Below are 13,381 nucleotides of genomic sequence, written 5' to 3'. Positions count from 1 at the left end.
GCTCCCGGATTCCTCTTTGATGGTAACCTCTGGTTAGCATCCATGAGTAAAGTTTCTACCACCTCTGGCTGACTAGGATACTGTTTATTCTTGCAGATAATTACTTGGTCTTAGTTTTACATGCCTTTGTCACTTCCAGTGTGGACTACATCAGTGCAATATACCTGGGAATGATGCCATTAGCTTTTAGGAAACTCCAACTAGTACAAAACCCTGCAGCTAGTCTCTTCAGCAATGCACACTATTGTGAGCACCTCACATCTGTCCTCCATTCTCTACACTGGCTTCCCATAAAACATTGAGTCAAATTCAAGGTCTTGGTTTTTATCTTCAAGGAACTCAGTGGTTAGGGCCAGGCATATCTAAAGGATCACCTTAAAGAACCAGGATGAAGACCCTGACTGTCAACTCTGCTCCTCAGATAGGGGAACTTTCTACCATCAGGTTACAGCTCCTATGTACAGGAGACAGAGCTTTCTCAGGGGCCAGTCTGAGACTGTGGAGCAAGCTCCTAGAGGAACTAAGTACCACTGTCTACTACTCCCAGTGCAAGACATATTTCTTTGACTTCCCTTCTGTAAAGCAAACATATAACATCATGTATATATCATTCAGCTATCATGAGTTTAAATAGCTATGTAGCCACAGTAGCATAGACAGTGGTAGCAAAGGCATGACTGAGCCACGTTGAGTACAAACCCGCCTGAAACTGGTACGTATGTTCTCATCCCAGCTTAGCGGTATCTCCACTACCACTACACATGCTACCACAGCAGCACTGCTATTTATACTCACGCCAGATTGATGAGAACTGAGTATGTGTATGCAATATGGGTAACCCCTAGCTCATAGTTTAGGCATAACCTTCGGTAACCAAGCAGGTGTCTAAGTTACACTGCTCCCGATAGCAGCCCAGCATAAGAAACTAACATTTTCTTACGCTCTCCTGTTATTTACTTTTCTTCCTCCCTCCACTATTCTGGTCCCTTGACATGTGATTTACAGAAACCTAGATTCCCTTACACTTGTTAGGCTCAGGGAGCCACATTCAGAGATGTAATGGAAGAGGGATATTTAATTACATGCTGGTAAGTGGGAGAAAATCACAGTAAGTCAGACATGGGGAATCAAGATAAGTCTAAGGAGGTGTAGAGGGAATCAAAGCTCTGGTAACATACTCATTTAAAGGGGTTTGTAAAAGATGCAAGTTACAGCAGTATAGACTCATGTAAACACCTAAGAATTTGTCCCATTCTCTCACTTCAATACAAATATTTCTATGCTTGTATAAAATAGTATTAATAATGCACAAAGGTATAAATCACTATACAAAGTGCAAATCAGAGGAGCATCTGAGTCTGGGGTTCCATCCATTAAATGAATGCTTTCCAGCAGTTAATCTTGACTGCAGTTTTCTGATGCTAAAATATGACTTGCTGTGTATAGCTACTGGAGACTGGAACCATCTAGTATGAAGAGCTACTATACTGTCCTATTAGGGCAGGGGTTATCAAACTGTGATCTGTGGATCATGAGTGGTCCACAGAGAGTTGGCAAATCATGACTCCTCCTTATTATTTCCTCTTGCTATATTGCATTTTAAAAAGCTGAAAAATAGATTAAAGTTGTTGTACCAATAAAATAAAAACCAGCAGGATCTTATTAAAGGGAAAAAGGCAAAACACCACATTTATTGTGAATACAGAAAGAATCATAGTAAGCAGTTAGTTATAGCTATAACATTCCATTCAATCTCATATTTATTCACACATGCAGTCATACAAACACACACACACAGGTTCTGCAAGGTTGTTATCATAGTTACCAGCCTTAGAGTTGCTCATGCCAAGCCACTGGCCAGGTGGCCTGGACATGAGGAGGGAGCAGGGCCTTGTCAGATGCTCATCTGATGCTCCTGGAAGTTGGTTTGCAGAATCAGACCCCAAAGTTCTCACTTTTTAGAGTCTATTTTTATAGGAATTTCTTCCTATGCCAGTCTATGGGAATTGCTTCATCATGCTGTTGCTGAATCAATCAGCAGATAGCACATTCCTGATGGCTCCAAGATGTTATCTTGTTCTTTGGTTCTCCCATCCTTGAGGCTGTTGGGTGGATTCCAGTCTGCCCTCCGGGGGGGGGGGGGGGGGGGGTCGTCTGGTTATTTCCACTTGACGCCTTCTTCAGCCGATGGACACTGGATTCTTAGGCTGGCACCTCCCTGATCATTCAGTTATTATCCACACCAAGCATCCATCCACATACATCCTCTATCTCTATTTTAATCACAATTGTTAATATAACAAAAGGGTGGGGAGTCTCTGGGTGCTGTTTCTGTTGTTAGAGTTTTGCTTTGAGTCTCTCTCTCTGTGAATTGCTTTGAGAACAGACTCTGTCTTAGAATGTACTAACACAATTAGCAGCTTGCAAGTTTCACACATAGAGGGAGAGAAACAATACCAAAAACCAAGAGACCTCTTAATTAGTAATACCCTGGAATTTAAACTCTGGGGAATCAAACTCATTTGTGATTTTAATACAGAACTTCTTTAATATGATCCAACATAATCCCCCTTTTGACACTAAGATTTATAATCGTCAGTGTCACTTTCTATGTAGCCTATTCAAGAGAAAGTACTGTGAGGCAATTTGAGTTTGTGATTCCAATTCATGCCACATACATGATCCTAGTGATGTATCTTTACTACAAGGTTCTGGGGCAACAGGCAAGGTGAGGCACACCCACTTTTGAGGAGTCCATTCGGTACAACCTCTAGTGTCCAATAGCTTCCTTCCCTCCCCAGCCCACTGGCTCAAGGTCCAGGGTAGCCAGAAGGATCCCATGTGTAATATGGGGAGTGGGTTAACCTTCAATACCTTTGCCTCCAGGAACTGTTAGTGTGCAATTTTGACAACAGTTTCTCCCATTAACAAGTCTGGTTTACAATACTGGAAACATATTGCATCCATTCATATTGATAAGTGTCAAACAATGATCTCTTTCTTTGTTTTAACAAATGCACCAAACCCTTAATATTTCCCAATATGACCCAGAACATTTTGTGTTCCAAAGTAGCTAGTGCAAGTATCTGCATTTCAGTGCATCCCATAGCTATGGCTGTGTAGTTTCCTATTTCTAATATATTTTTTTTCTTATGGATAAGCCATGTGGTAGTATTAAGCCATTACTAAAGATTCCATTGGCCTTTTAGGTTACCCAGACCAATTTGGACCAAGTCTACATTGGCATGTACTTGTTTTTGTATCAGGCTGTCCTGTAGCTGGGACAGAAAGCTTAATTTATTTTTAAGTTCCTGCAGGTCTTCAGTATTTTTTTTTTAAACACACAACAGTGCTAGCAACAACACAAAACACAAGACAAAACATAGAACACAGAACACAATTTCTATTGTGACAGTAGATTCATGGTATTGGGTTGCTTTTCAGCTGGCAGCTTTTCCTGATTTTCTGAAAGACAAAAAGAACATGTTTCTACCCCTTTTGGGGTGGCAGATTATTGCTTAAAATATTTCTTTTACAAATACCCTTGCTGATTGCAGGCAAAACAGAGAAATTGCCCCCATATTTTCCTGTTTTTGTTCTATAGGCAGGCCAGGTTTCAAAGGCTTTTATCTTTTAAGGGTTATGGGGAAATTATCCCACTGTTTAGTCATTAAATCCCTGAGTTTTCCTTCTTATACAGCAGACCAAGTTTATAATGTTTTTCCTGCTGTGTTAAGCTTTAAGTTTTATTTACAGGTAATAACTGAGAAGCATCATTACCATACGACCTTAAAGGATTTTTCCAAAAATCATACACACTATATGTTGTTACAGGGATACTTATTATCATTAAATTTATTAAAATTATCTTGTTATCCCATGCCTTTTATTTAGACAATTTGTTTGCTGACTAGGTATGTCCTTTATCTGCAGCTCCTTTGTGCTGCTAGTTCTTTCCTTCCTTTATCATTTAGGTAATTTGCATTTTCACAGAAACTTCCTGCTTTTGGATTTAAAGCCATCAGCAGCTCAGAGACTCTATCTTAAAAGGGACACAATCAACTTTCACCAGAGTTTTGATTACTTTTAACTTCTGCTTCCAAAACACACAGCAATCTGAAAAAGAAAACCCAACCTATTGTGGCTCCCTTTGGAGCCCTAATAGCATTTTAATTATGTAGCATGGTATGTTTGCATTTCTTTTGCCCCTTCTACAATATACCCTGCACATGTTCTGGGGCAAATGCACATTCCTTCCATAGTTTAACTTCTATAACATTATCCAGATCCATTTTTACATAAGGTGTCACTATTTCTTTTTTTGCTTACAGAGTTTTCATGTACCTTTATCAAAGTGACAGTCTGATTACTCAGAGCCATTTTAAGACTCAGTGTTTCTAACATTGCTTCTTTTTGTTTTGTGCACCTCACCCCTGCTGTTGCTTCAGAGAGGCACTGTCTTTTTTTAATTTTTTTTTTTTACTACAACTCTCATCTGCTGTTTTGTTACAAAAACAAACAAACAAAAACCAAACAAACAAAAAGAATCCCAAATTTTTTTTTTTTATATTCTCCTGATTTTGACTGCCCTGCTGCAGCCACAACTTAAAAACATTTTAAATTTTGTAAAGCATTGAGTTACCTTTTAAGGGTTAAATGCCAAATCCCAAAGCCAAACAACACTAATTACCTGTGTCTAGCAAAAAGGTCTGTCAGTTTTGCAACTTTGAATTAAAGAGTCAAATGGATTTTTAGTGGCATTATTTAAAACAAAAACAAAACTAACTGGTCCTTAGAACTTTACATATTTACACACACACAGACAGATACATACACATTTTCTTTTCCTTAACATCCCTTCCACACTGCTCTGTTTTTTTACATCTTACATTCCCTTTATACATTTGAGGCAGTTAAGTTCCAATAGAACCCTCTTATGTTCTTTTAGCAAATTTGACTAAATTGTCCAGTCAAATGATTTTAATCAGATAGTTTATTTTTGCCTGGCTAATTTACAGACATTCCTTTGGAAAAGGGCCCATTTTTCTTTCAGAATGGCTGCAAAGAAACCAAGAATGCTCTAACACTTTTCCTTTTTAACATTTTCGGTTAAAAGTTGTTTGGGTGAAATACAAAGTTTAACTGCTTAATTCCCTCCAGCCTCTGCAGAGTTAACTTTTTTTTTTTTTTTTTTACTCTCTTTTCTCTTTGTAATTATGCCTGGGGGTGCCGTACATAGGACCTTCTCCCCCTTTACCTGCCTCCCTCCAGCCTCTGCAGAGTTAACTTTTTCACTCTTTTTGTATTCCTGGAGTGCCTCTTTCACTATTTTCAGCTGGCTTTGGATATTTGTAGCCAGCACCTTCCAATTGTCTGCTCCCTTTTCCATTTGTGCCTTTTCCACTTTACATGAAGACAAGCGGAGGGAAGAATCCTTACATGCCTCCCACAACAACCAAATTGCTGCTGCATCTCTTTTGGCAGCACTAGAAGGTTTGTATATGAGGATATACTGAGCCAATCTATCCTCTACGTCCGAAATAGTGCAGACATCAGCTAGGGCTTGTTTAGTCCAAGGACTGTGCCCAAATTTTTGAAGGATTTGTTTAAAAGGTGTAATTTCTTTAACAAAAGGTGAGGTTGGAGTTCCTTCTGACTCCATTCCTCCCTCTGGTACTCGCTTACCCTGTTTTCTTTTAAACATCTTAACATGGATATTTCAATCTCTTTGTCACTGCTGGTATTACTTAGCAAGTGACACAGCCTAGATTCTGAAATCATAGCTTAATCTATGCGTTTTTCCCCTGCTACCTTCTCGGAGGCCAGCAGGTCCGGTTAACCTGTTTCTCCCTGCTACCTTCTCGGAGGCCAGCAGGTCCGGTTAACCTGTTCTTCCCTGCTACCTTCTCGGAGGCCAGCAGGTCTGGTTTAATCTGTTTTCCCTACTACCTTCTCGGAGGCCAGCAGGTCCCCTGCTACCTTCTCGGAGGCCAGCAGGTCTGGTTTAATCTGTTTTTCCTGCTACCTTCTCGGAGGCCAGCAGGTCTGGTTTAATCTGTTTTCCCTACTACCTTCTCGGAGGCCAGCAGGTCTGGTTTAGCCTGTTTTTCCTGCTACCTTCTCGGAGGCCAGCAGGTCCCCTGCTACCTTCTCGGAGGCCAGCAGGTCTGGTTTAATTTGTTTTCCCTACTACCTTCTCGGAGGCCAGCAGGTCTCCTGCTACCTTCTCGGAGGCCAGCAGGTCTGGTTTAATCTGTTTTCCCTACTACCTTCTCGGAGGCCAGCAGGTCCCCTGCTACCTTCTCGGAGGCCAGCAGGTCTGGTTTAATCTGTTTTTCCTGCTACCTTCTCGGAGGCCAGCAGGTCCCCTGCTACCTTCTCGGAGGCCAGCAGGTCTGGTTAAGCTAATAGAAATGCCTAGCTCACTAGAGCTGGTGGTGTGCACACCAATATTTACAATAACTGAGGTTTTTTACCAATATTCCCCCTTTCGCAATTCTCCACCAAAATGTTGTACCAATAAAATAAAAACCAGCAGGATCTTATTAAAGGGAAAAAGGCAAAACACCACATTTATTGTGAATACAGAAAGAATCATAGTAAGCAGTTAGTTATAGCTATAACATTCCATTCAATCTCATATTTATTCACACATGCAGTCATACAAACACACACACACAGGTTCTGCAAGGTTGTTATCATAGTTACCAGCCTTAGAGTTGCTCATGCCAAGCCACTGGCCAGGTGGCCTGGACATGAGGAGGGAGCAGGGCCTTGTCAGATGCTCATCTGATGCTCCTGGAAGTTGGTTTGCAGAATCAGACCCCAAAGTTCTCACTTTTTAGAGTCTATTTTTATAGGAATTTCTTCCTATGCCAGTCTATGGGAATTGCTTCATCATGCTGTTGCTGAATCAATCAGCAGATAACACATTCCTGATGGCTCCAAGATGTTATCTTGTTCTTTGGTTCTCCCATCCTTGAGGCTGTTGGGTGGATTCCAGTCTGCCCTCCGGGGGGGGGGGTCGTCTGGTTATTTCCACTTGACGCCTTCTTCAGCCGATGGACACTGGATTCTTAGGCTGGCACCTCCCTGATCATTCAGTTATTATCCACACCAAGCATCCATCCACATACATCCTCTATCTCTATTTTAATCACAATTGTTAATATAACAAAAGGGTGGGGAGTCTCTGGGTGCTGTTTCTGTTGTTAGAGTATTGCTTTGAGTCTCTCTCTCTTGTGAATTGCTTTGAGAACAGACTCTGTCTTAGAATGTACTAACACAGTTAGCAGCTTGCAAGTTTCACACATAGAGGGAGAGAAACAATACCAAAAACCAAGAGACCTCTTAATTAGTAATACCCTGGAATTTAAACTCTGGGGAATCAAACTCATTTGTGATTTTAATACAGAACTTCTTTAATATGATCCAACAAAGTTTCCTAATGTTATTTTTCCAGGGAAGCAATTGCTGTAGTAGCCATAGACTGCCATGGAATCACAAGCAGGAAGGCAGGCCGTCTATAAGACCATCTCTGCATCAAATGTTTCCAGTGTCTATGGGGATCTATGATATACACCCAGGCCGGAGAGGAGAGGAGACTCCAGGGAGAAAATTCACGAGTATGTTCAAACTGGCATGTCGATGGTATGAACAGAGAAATTGTCTTCTTCTCACGAATTATCAATTTATTAATGTCAGCTGTGGTGTATAATCTACTATCTGAAATTCAGTCATCCTTCATAAAGAACATAGAACACTCCTTACTTTCACTATGTGCCTTCGCTAATGTATTCCCCAAGGGATAACAACTCTTAAAGGAAATTAAAGCATCACATCCTCTATGACTGTCTCAATTGCTTTAATCTTTTATGCACTTGTTTATACATCTCAGAATAGTCTGTACATTTCTAGTTCACCAGGAGAGATTTGATGAGATTATGGCAGTATTTAAAACACTGTCATTTTCATATGTTGACTTAATAAAATGAATTCATGTTAAGATTAAAAAGAGGCCCAAGAAAATGTAATAAATGCATCTGTGCAGGTATTTCAGTGCTGCCAGCATTGCTCTTATGGTGGCACAAAATCATGGCCTTATTCTTCTCACCAGTATTAGGAGAGAAGGGGAACTAGATCAGGTAGATGAAGTGGAACAGGTGTTGGAAGCAGGTTGAGCATAAGACTCTGCAGTGTGATCCCCTTACTTGCTGCGTACACAGAAGCCCCTTCATTCTAATTGTGTAAAATCAAGGTTCTGAGAGTCAGAAAGGAACATGACCAGGATAGAATGAGGGGGAACTGGAGAGAAGCCACACTGCATTGTGCCTTGGGGGCACAGCACCTGATGAAGCCCTGTTGCTCAAATAAATTTGTTAGTCTCTAAGGTGCCACAAGTACTCTTTTTTCTTTTTGTGGATACAGACTAACATGGCTGCTACTCTGAAACCAGAGGATATGATGTGATTGACAAAGCATCTAAGAGAATCAGTTCTCACCTGCAGAGGCTCAGAGACCCACTGGGTTGGAAGCAGTGATCCTTTTGGGTTCTTGGGCTCTGCAGATATGCCCCTCCGCTGAGGTTAGGAGGAAACCTCTACTCCTTGCTGAATTTCCTGTTCCCTCTATCCCTCTTTCATGAATTTTCCCTCAGGAGGGTATAATATAGACCTCAGAAAAGAACAAACAAGTCAATTTTATTTATGTCTGCAATTCATATAAGATATTAAGCCTGGTATGTACTAGAAACATTTTTAGAAAGCTCAGTTCTGATCACACAGACCAAACAGAGAGGCATATATTGTAAAATCAGCTACTGTAATGCTCAGCAGCACATCTGAGATCAGAATTTAAATCAAAACCTACAGGTTGTTTGTGCTGGTTGATCAAGCAAGATCTTTAAAATAAAGAACTCATTTAAAAGCAAGTGTTTTGTCCATGGAGGCAGAGTATTGAAAGACAAAAAGTCAAACCCAGTGAGTCATGGATTCTAAGGCCAGAATAGACCATTGTGATCATCTAGTCTGATTTCCTGTATAGCATAGGCCATAGAACTGCCCCAAAATCATCCCTCAAGCATATCTTTTAGAAAACCATCCAATCTTGATTTTAAAATGGTCAGTGATGGAGAATCCACCCCAACCCTGGATAAATTGTTCCAATGTTTAATTAATCTCACCATTAAAAATGTTCACCTTAGTGCCACTCTGAATTTGTCTAGCTTTAACTTCGAGACATTGGATCATGTTATTCCTTTCTCTCCTAATTGGAAAGCCCATTATTAAATATTTATTCCCCATGTAGGGACTTATAGTCTGTAATCAAGTCACCCTTTAGCCTTCTTGTTACACTAAACCGATTGAGCTCCTGGAGTCTATCACCATAAGGAATGTTTTCTCATCATTTAATCAACTTGTGGGTCTTTTTCTGACCCGTTTCCAATTTATCAACATCCTTCTTGAATTGTGGGCACCACAACAGGATACAGTAGTCCAGCAGCAGTCACATCAGTGCCAAATTCAGAGGTAAAATAATCTCTCTGCTCCTATTCAAGATTCCCGTCTGATTATCTACTATAGCCCCAAAATTTTTTCAGAGACACTGCTTCCCAGGATAGAGTCCCCAATCCTGCAAGTATGGCCTACTTTTTTGTTCCTAGATGTGTACCTTCAGAATTGTCAATTTTTAACGTTCTCTCTAAAAAGCTCATGACCTTAATACTAACCATTTCAGCTGCAAAGGGTTAACAGTTTGTTTTCCAGCCCTGTTTAAAAATCCACAACATAGACTTCTTCATTATTTAACTATTATTGATCTTAAAATGTATTCTAGTTTGAACGTGGATAGAGTTAAATGTGAAAAGACTTATATAACACTCAAATGTTCTGGCTGTTTTAAAACTCCAGTTATGTAACAGTTTTCAGAAAAACTAACACAGAATGGTATAAGAATAGCGTAACCTTTTCTCAGGAGTTTCCATAGCAACCCGCTTGAACATCATTTTAAACAGAACTTCGGTATTCCTTTTTATTACTTTGAAGTTTATCTTACTGCTTTGGTTTATAATGCAAGACAAAATGTTGCAAAATATGAGTTAGAAAACCCTGCTACTAAATTTTATTTGCATATAAACAATAATTCACTGATGTTTATATTGATATAGTAGATACACAGATATTTGTGCATGTAAGAAGCTATGCTGTATATATGCATGTATATATAGTAGGTGAAAGCAGTATGGCATTTTGACCCCCACTGTTTCCTGAGTGGAGCATCCAGCATAATAAAGCTTAAAGAAAATGTACTGAATACTAGTCATTAAGCTCACATATAAAACACTAAGGATAAAAATTTCCCACTGCCATACGTGATTTTGATCATTTATCCTGCTAAATTCTTCTATGTTTTTGTTGTCATTATTTCCAACTGTACACAGAGCTGTATACGGAGGACCTGACTGTGCTCTTGCTCATGTTGTGAGACACACTGCAAGATGACCTCCGACCTGAGCAGCTCCTGACAGCTCATACCAGTTGACTTCAGTGAAATTATTCCTGATTTTACAGTCAGGCTCCAAAATTTTAAACATTTTACTCATTTCATGTTTAGTAAATCACTGGGTGGGTACAGGAAAAACACTTCCTTATAAATAAGTTAACTTGACAAACTGTGATGGCACAGTACTGGCTTAGATTGTACTTACCTAAAAGTAAAACATCCAATTAAAGCTGGTAATGCATTTTCAGACAGCCCTTCAATAAATGATGGAGTCTCGCTGGGACTGGATTTAGGAACACTGTTGCTGATTTGTAAATGATTTATCTTCAGCTTCTTTTGAACAAGAATTTATGAGAGAGCAGAAGACAAAAATATGCCCAGTACTATTTCAGGAAACAGGAACTGAATAGTTATTGTATTTCAGTGAGTGATATATGGGCAAAGATTTTAGCAGTATGCAGGACACATTCAGCAGATATAAGTTTACACTACTACTATGCTGAGACTCATGGTGATGCTGCTGCATCATCAGACTCTAGAATACATGCAAAGACTCAGCTGCACTGGAAAGGGATATCAAAAACATGTAATCTCCCTAAGAAAAAATCACTTGCAACTAATCAGTTTTCGGGGCTAAACTTGCATTTGAATCACTCTATTTTCTTCCTTACAATTACTGAAGACCATTTCACAGCCTGAGGCCTAACACTTCAATGAATTGTTGACACATTCATAAAAGATGCTTGATGTATCAAGCAGTGTGCGCATATTAGATTTATTAGATTATGGTCTCATCAGATTCCCCTTTCTAGTGCACAAAGGTGGTGTTTTAATAACAAAAGGGCCATTCCCACACAGAATGATTATAGGCCAAAACCCACTGAAGACATTCTTAATGTACTTTAGAAAAGCTAAACAGGCAAAGTTGAGATATATGTAACTTACCAATGATTTACAGACCAGTGTATGTTTAAAGCTTGTCTTTTCAGTTAAACACTGAGATTACAAATAGATTAGTCCTTCAAAAAATGTTAATCTATTTCATATTTTGACCTGCATTAGAGATTGAAGAATTATCTCCTCATCTCATCTATTTGAGGTCGGGAAGGAATTTTCCTCCAGAGCAGATTGGAAGAGGCCCTGGAGGTTTTTCACCTTCCTCTGTAGCAAGGAGCAGGGGTCACTTGCTGGAGGATTCTCTGCTCCTTGAAGTCTTTAAACCACGATTTGAGGACTTCAATAGCTCAGACATAGGTGAGAGATTTTTCGCAGGAGCGGTGGGTGAAATTCTGTGGTCTGCGTTGTGCAGGAGGTCAGACTAGATGATCATAATGGTCCCTTCTGACCTAAATATCTATGAATCTAAGACAACCAGAAAAATTAATCCATCAAAAATAGTATTAGTGATGATAGATCCTTTTAATTAGTGCTGTAGAAAGTCCTATTGCACTACATGCAGATTTTGCAGTTAGCTTGCAACAAAGATTAGTTTCAAAAGTAAAAAGAAAAGGAGTACTTGTGGCACCTTAGAGACTAAGCAATTTATTTGAGCATAAGCTTTCGTGAGCTACAGCTCACTTCATCGGATGCATACAGTGGAAAATACAGAAGATGTTTTTATACACACAAACCATGAAAAAATGGGTGTTTATCACTACAAAAGGTTTTCTCTCCCCCCTCCCCACTCTTCAAGCTATTACCAGCAGGAGAGTGGGTTGGGGGGGTGGGGAGAGAAAACCTTTTGTAGTGATAAACACCCATTTTTTCATGGTTTGTGTGTATAAAAACATCTTCTGTATTTTCCACAGTATGCATCCAATGAAGTGAGCTGTAGCTCACGAAAGCTTATGCTCAAATAAATTGCTTAGTCTCTAAGGTGCCACAAGTACATCTTTTCTTTTTGCGAATATAGACTAACACGGCTGTTACTCTGAAACCTTTCAAAAGTAAAGGATTGCATTAAGCATAATTAGAAAAATCATACTCCTAAAACACATAACAAAACAAACCAACCCTTTTGAAAGAGTGAAAATTATTAGGAAAATCTGAACATATCAGTGGTCTGAAATGGTAGTGATTTTTAAAACTCTGGCTGAAATGAAGTTAAAGTACAGTTTGAGACAAATACATTAGTTTTATGTATATTTGAACAAATATTGAAAAATGTTTCCCACAAATATTTGTTCAAATCTTCTAAAGAGATTTTGTTTTTACTTTGGACATGTTGGTGCCCTATTTGTGATTGTTTTTCATAAACATTTGTGCAAATGACTTTGGCTACCACAGATGAACATGGAAAACAAATTTTAAGCTTACATGCTCAAATGTTCAGATCAAGTGAATTTAAAAGTTGGTTTCTGCTGGAATTTGTGCTAGTAACTGCTCATATGGAGTTACAGAGGGCAGTGTTGTGATCTGGGAGTCTTAAGTGGAAGAAGAAAAGGAGGACTTGTGGCACCTTAGAGACTAACCAATTTATTTGAGCATAAGCTTCCGTGAGCTACAGCTTACTTCACTGGATGCATACTGTGGAAACTGCAGAAGACATTATATACACAGAGACCATGAAACAATACCTCCTCCCACCCCACTCTCCTGCTGGTAATAGCCCATCCAAAGTGACCACTCTCTTTACAATGTGTATGATAATCAAGGTGGGCCATTTCCAGCACAAATCCAGGTTTTCTCACCCCCCCCCCCAAAAAAACACACACACACACACACACACACACACACACACACACACACACACACAAACTCACTCTCCTGCTGGTAATAGCTTATCCAAAGTGACCACTCTCCCTACAATGTGCATGATAATCAAGGTGGGCCATTTCCAGCACAAATCCAGGTTTTCTCACCCCCTTCCCCCCTCCCCCCG

General features: G+C 39.6%; 1 long non-coding RNA gene across 1 annotated transcript in view; it reads right to left on the bottom strand.

Moving 5' to 3' along the window:
- The window catches only part of LOC140910478 (uncharacterized), a 68,288-nt gene extending 56,497 nt beyond the window's left edge, over positions 1–11,791 (bottom strand). Inside the window, exons 1-2 of the long non-coding RNA XR_012158603.1 lie at positions 10,706–11,791; positions 8,502–8,673 (exon numbers count right to left, since the gene is read on the bottom strand). This is a non-coding gene — a long non-coding RNA (uncharacterized lncRNA). The remainder of the gene's footprint in view (positions 1–8,501; positions 8,674–10,705) is intronic.
- Between the last annotated feature and the right edge of the window lie 1,590 nt (positions 11,792–13,381).

The sequence above is a fragment of the Lepidochelys kempii genome, chromosome 4 (assembly GCF_965140265.1).
Source record: "Lepidochelys kempii isolate rLepKem1 chromosome 4, rLepKem1.hap2, whole genome shotgun sequence".
Lineage (NCBI taxonomy): Eukaryota > Metazoa > Chordata > Testudines > Cheloniidae > Lepidochelys > Lepidochelys kempii.
This window is presented reverse-complemented; position numbering and strand designations above follow the sequence as displayed.